The sequence below is a fragment of the Armigeres subalbatus genome, chromosome 3 (assembly GCF_024139115.2).
Source record: "Armigeres subalbatus isolate Guangzhou_Male chromosome 3, GZ_Asu_2, whole genome shotgun sequence".
Classification (NCBI taxonomy): domain Eukaryota; kingdom Metazoa; phylum Arthropoda; class Insecta; order Diptera; family Culicidae; genus Armigeres; species Armigeres subalbatus.
Window position 1 is genome coordinate 60871136 of NC_085141.1, and position 6186 is coordinate 60877321.

Sequence of the window (6186 nt, forward strand, 5' to 3'; positions counted from 1 at the left end):
AACAAACTTCTTAAATGCCGTTGTTTCCCTGCCAAATCAAGGTGAAATACATCCTGTGGTTGATTCCGAACCAGAAATTCGAAATCGATCTCTTCTTGATTGAGATCCTCTGCACGCGGGCGATAGCATGTGCTACAAGTCACCCGGCAGATTTGATCAATTTTAATGAGCAATTAATTCCCACGGCCGCTCACAACGTCAGTAGGAACTCACATAACCAATTTTGTTTTGCGCTTCTTGCGAGTGTCGCTCATGAACGGAAATGAACGCAAATTTGGCAAATTACTAAATTAATTTAAATAAATAACGGATATTACGAGTAACATTGAATGAACAAATAAACATGAAACGACATGCTCGTTACAACCGGTTCGGCTAGACGCTAGACGACCTTTTCGACTCTATTCTGCCAAATTTCATTTTCGGTTTCGACCAAATAACAGTTTCGGTCAAATTACGCAGTCGGCCGACCGACATTTTCGACCAAATGACTTGCTTTGGATCAAATTATTTGTTTGGCTAAATGGCTTCTCTATCTTATTTAGCCGATTGAAGTATTCGGTCAACTAGTTTCCAGCAAAACATTCAATTTTACCATGGATGGAATGATGGAATGGAATTCGGCTACATGACTTTCGGCCTAACGTGTCATTCGGCCAAGAGGCATTCAGAAGAATGGCTTTAAGCCGAATGACTTTCGGTCATATAGCCTTCTTCTCTATGTATATCGTAAAAAAACGTTGAAGATTGATGTTGTTCGATAAACAGTATTGGACAAAACATATGCAACTAATAACATACTAACATACAAATCTCTACAAAACAACTTTTCCAAACGCGGATTACGCGTCTAGTATGATGTAATACGCACACATAAACCCTAATTTGATAAATTACAGCTCTACGGCATGTTTTAGTTGACAGGCGTAATTTTGCGTTAGATAAAACAAATGCAACTTCACGGTTTTGTTTGTCTAGGGTTTCTTACCCCATTCCCGGCCTAACATGCGTACGACTGCATTATTTAATTGATATTTATGACAGGAAGCAACTTTTTCTGAAATTTGTAGGCTGTATAATACTGCATTGGGGTTCACTTCTGCTTAAAAAATAGCTATTCGTGCTAAATATCGTTCAAAGAAGCTTTTATTTGATTTAAATTAACGAGGTGCAGCACTCATTTCAGTCATAGCGATTCCCAATCCGGCATACAAAAACCAGTTCCCGGCCTAAGCAAAATTTCACTCAATCTCTCAACATTTTACTCTCATTCTCTCTCGGGACGGTAGAAAATGCGATGTAAACAAAAGTATGCACGATCCACGACAACAAGATGCCAGATGGTATTATTCAGAATCATTTTTATTTGGTTAAGAAGATATATAAACTCATCCAAATTTCTTCCAAATACTTGAAAACAATATTTATTTCACCTTTTAAAATCGAGAGAATTATAAATAACATGATAGCGTCAACGTATTAGACAATTTTCCTATTAACGATGAAGGATCATTTCCATAATCCTGGCCTTTTGGCAGCACGGTGCGGCTAGAAGTTCTTGGGCCGAGGTGAATTTTTGTTCGGTTTGAGAATACATTTTAAAATGTATTCTAATATGTTTAAATAAGTTCTAGTGAAACGAACAAATAAGAATAATTGAAGTGCGTGTGTTTAGAACTATGGTGTGGTGATTAACAGCTTCAAGCAATGGTTGTATCGAGCTCTGTGGCGATTTTCAGGTAGGTGTTTATTCGATGATACCGATTGATACCGTGTAAAAGTGGAAAGAATCACTCCGTCTCAGTGGTGTGGCATCGGAGAGCGAAATTTTGAATTCTACATTTTTAATTTCCACAATTGGATCAATTAGGAGTACAACAAGTGATAGAAAAATATTGAGTATTGTGAAAAATAAATGGGAGACTTTTTAAAAATTATCAATCATACACCTACGACTTCCAAACAGTATAAATCATTAGTTTTCTGTGCAGTGAGCCGGGAACCGGGTTCATAGGCCCAAGTAGTGATTTACCCTACTTCCGCAAACGAGCTTGACCCGAGATTCGCACTGCCGAGATCGGTGGCAAAATGTATGTGTGTATTTCAAAATTGACTTCTTCAAAGCCAGAATCACCAACCCTAATGTCACTGTGTAGGATGTGAAAAATAAAAGTGGGTGGTAATTGAGTTGCAGCAAAACTACAACAAACACTTTGAGAGGAATACTGCGGAATCACGCACACTTCTATTCATTTGGAAAAGCATTTGGCACAGCACTTCAAACTAAAACAATCGCCTGCCTTTGTAGGTTTGCATTATTTGATAAGTTTGTTTTTATCTTTTCTGAACTTTATTGGCGAATAAGTTTTTTTCGACAAAAACAACATGTTCGGCGTAATCCAAAGTGGCCTATTTGCTCAAACGACCTATTTGGTTGAATGTTTGTTTTTGGTCTTAAAAATCGAAGTCAAATGAGTTTATCGTCCTGATCACTCTTTTCGATTGTAGGACCAGTTCAGCATTCATCACATTTACGGTCAAATGAAATATTCGGTTTTATCACCTGTTCCTTCGAGCGACATTCTCTGTCAAATGACCTGTAGGGCAAAATGCCATTTTTGGTTCAGCGAAAAAATATTTTCAGCCATATCCGTTCGGCCAGAAGTAATTTGCGGCCAAACGGCATTTTTGTCCAATTACTTTTTGAAAGATATTCCGATAAATATCCACAGCTAATCACCAAAATCAGATCCGTATACCTACGACTGAGATGGTGTGCATAAGTGATAAGGTACACTGGGGGAAGTGGAAAAAGGGGGTAAGTGTAAAAATCGACTCGAAAAACTTGAATTGTACATACTTTACAGTTTTTACCACATCATAACATTATGCAACAATATACTTTGATGCTCACACTAATACTATGTTGAAATTTGTATAATACATACACTAACACGGTTAACGCTTGAACTGTAATTTTAGGTTTCGCGAAAAGTTGATTTTTACATTCATAAAATCAATTCTTATTTGCACCAATTGTCCTTTTTTCAAGTGAATTTATATCACAGGTGACCATTATAATTCAATCAAACTAATCCGATTCAATTGGTAGTGGTTTGTAACAAGAAAGCAAATAATTCAAAGATTTTACACTTACCCCAGGTATCAAACACTGCGGGGGAAGTGGATAATGTTCTAATTACGCATTTTTTTTTCTTTCCTCCAAGGTTTATTTCGATAGCTGTGAATCTTAATATGTTCCTTCTTTGTTATAATTGTGATTCCATTGGTGATTTGACTAATATAAATAAGAAAATGCCTGATTAATCCATCTATCGGTGTTGATACCTTTCACATGTTTTACAAATGAAAAAAAAAATTATAAGAAAGTTAAAATAGCACTGATAGGTAAATATATTGTATAATTCACATTAATTTTTATTCATAACAAGTTTCGCCGTTGAATGCATTTTTTTTTTGCGAACAAATTGGTTAAGGACAAGTGCTTAACAATAGCTGATAATTTTGTACGTGCTTTGCGCACACACTTACATACAAATACCCACATACAGACATCATCTCAATTCATTAAACTAAGTTGATAAGTTTATAAACCTGTAAGTCCCATGTTTCCTTGAAAAAGTTCTTCTTTTTGGCGAACATATAGATTTTACGTACACTAAGTGTTTGAGAAGGCAAAACCAGCCCTCCCCTAGCTATTACGAGAATTCCTTGAGGATCTATTCCGTTAAGGTAATGAAATTATTCCACAAAAGATACTCAGAGCAATTATCGTATTGATTTTAGTTATATGTAACTACTCATCACTATTGAAGGTCAAGGTAACATGGGTTTTCCACTTACCCCATCCCACCAGGGTAAGTGGAAAAACAACTCCTAATTTTAAAATGTATTTCCATAAATTTCAAGCGCCCAAAATGATTTGAATTACCGCACAGCTGGTGCAAAATTGACTGTTTTTGATAGCCCATTTTGATTGAATGCATTTAGATCATTTAAACTGGTTTTATACAGAGTCTATTATATAGAGTTGCGCAAAGAGGATCTTCTTACACTTATTCTGAATAATCTTCTTGTTATTGTGTTTGCAACTTTCATTTTTGTTCAACCCTTAAAGTGACTTCATGGGAGTGTTCACTGCTAAAGTTTTTTAATTCGATAACCAAGTCACCCACAGAGTGCAAACACGTGAGTTTCTTGTTGCTACTTTATTGGGGGGGTGTATTGAAGTCTTCGAAGCTGTTTCTAAAACAAATCTAATACATTTCAATTAATGCGTTTTAATTCGCCATAATAATCATTAGGCGATAACAATACTTCCGCCTTACCAACAAGCATTTGTTTACTTTGCTCGATAGGTAGACGGTTTGACAGTTCAATAGGTAGATTTGGCTTCACTCTTTGCGTAACTCTATATGTATATAATAGACTCTGGTTTTATACTAATTCAAACATGCACTATCGATTTTTCCTTTTCCACTTCCCCCAGTGTACCTTATATAAAAAGGGGGCAGTGTGAAGTGATAAGTGTGATATGAAACGTCTAGATCATTGCTCTTATTTCTCACATCTCTTATTTCTCTGCACATATCTCACGAAACATTTCTTGTATCTCACTTCACAGTAAAAAGACAGAAGTTAGAACTGAGGAGTTAGCCCTGGGAGATCTCGACTATAAAACATTTCCGGCCAAACCCGATCGGGAAGACTGAATTTTCCGCTATATATGACCCGTTCGGCCATATAATCATTTCGGGGTATTTAACTGTATGACCTTGTGACCCGTTCGGCTGATGCGCTTTTTAGCCAACTATAGTTATAACCTGTTCAACCAGACAACATTTTCGACTCCATTCGGCCAAACTACCGAGCGACAATTCAGCCAAATGGCTTTTTCGGCGATGTCGTTTTTGGCCATTAATTTCTCGATTAACCTGAACTGTCACAGCTTTTTAAATACGCCCTGGATTATCTTTGATTTTTTTGTGTATTTTTTCGTGGGGTTAACTCATTGTTTCATTGACGCTGAAGGTCTTAAACGACTAAAACCAAGCCGTGTAAAAAAAAACCTGGGTGTATTGCAAAAAAAATGCCACTAGAGAAATCGTTCGCAATTGTCTTGGATTTGTAAATTGAACGGGAATTATTGCAGATTTATAAAAAGAATTGCTGTAAAACAGATTTGTAACAAATATCGTGAACAGAAAACGACAAAATCGTCTTGCAAAACCCAGTTCCACTAACCTTAGAGTGAAAGCTATAACAATTTAAATTATCTTTCCGAGTAATTTTGTTGTAATTGTAATTGTAATTTATTAACCATACGATAATCTTATGGTAATCTGTTGGTAATTCCCATATCAGATCAAGGAAATTTATATTTTGTTCGTTAGATACTGTTAGATACAAAATAAATTTCAATTGTTTGTTCCGAATTGAAAACTGAAAAGTAACTAAGATTGACGTAACCTGTGTGTTCATATTAATGGATTATTAGAATCTCGAGTACTCAATATTCCATCGAGCGATTCACACCAGTCAATATTGAATGCAAACGATTCTATTTTAACATGGATTTTTATAACACATTCATAAAAAAAATCTCATACCAAATCATACTTTTAATTTTTGAACATTTTTTGTAAATTTTGATCTGAAAACATTTTACGCAAAACGCATCTCCCGTGGAAAAAATCGGGTGTCCAAAAGACTTTCCAATTTTCCATATAATTTGTCTGCCGAAGTAATAGGTACTCGTGCATCGCACAGAAAATTAAACCACCCAATGTTTCTGCGGAAAGCTTCAAATCGTTCCCCAGAGGGCGGATATCTTTGTGGGATAGTAAGAAATTTCCCACGCATATCGGATCGTACGGAGGTGTTGCTCGCCCGCCCACCGGAACGCAAAAGTGGTCAGAAAAATCACGTACACCACTACCGCACTGCCCGTCACCGTCGTCGTCTGTTCCATGCTGGTGCTGAGTTTGGACTTTTGACTTTCGATCTTGCTGGACGACGGGGAACAGGGCTGAAGCACAATTCAACCAACCCCGGAGAGTCGTCTCTGTGTGCAGGCGAGCTGAACTGTTTGTCCGCCCTGTTTTCTCGCAGGGCCTGCCTTCGATTGGACGAAGCTGTGCTTTATTGGGGCACTTAGTCTACGAT

At 36.9% G+C, this 6186-nt stretch overlaps 1 protein-coding gene across 1 annotated transcript in view; it reads left to right on the forward strand.

Annotated features, from left to right (window-relative positions):
- Positions 1-6186, forward strand: part of LOC134220702 (zwei Ig domain protein zig-8-like) — a 623811-nt gene that overhangs the window by 401055 nt on the left and 216570 nt on the right. The gene's annotated exons all lie outside the window — the stretch shown is intronic.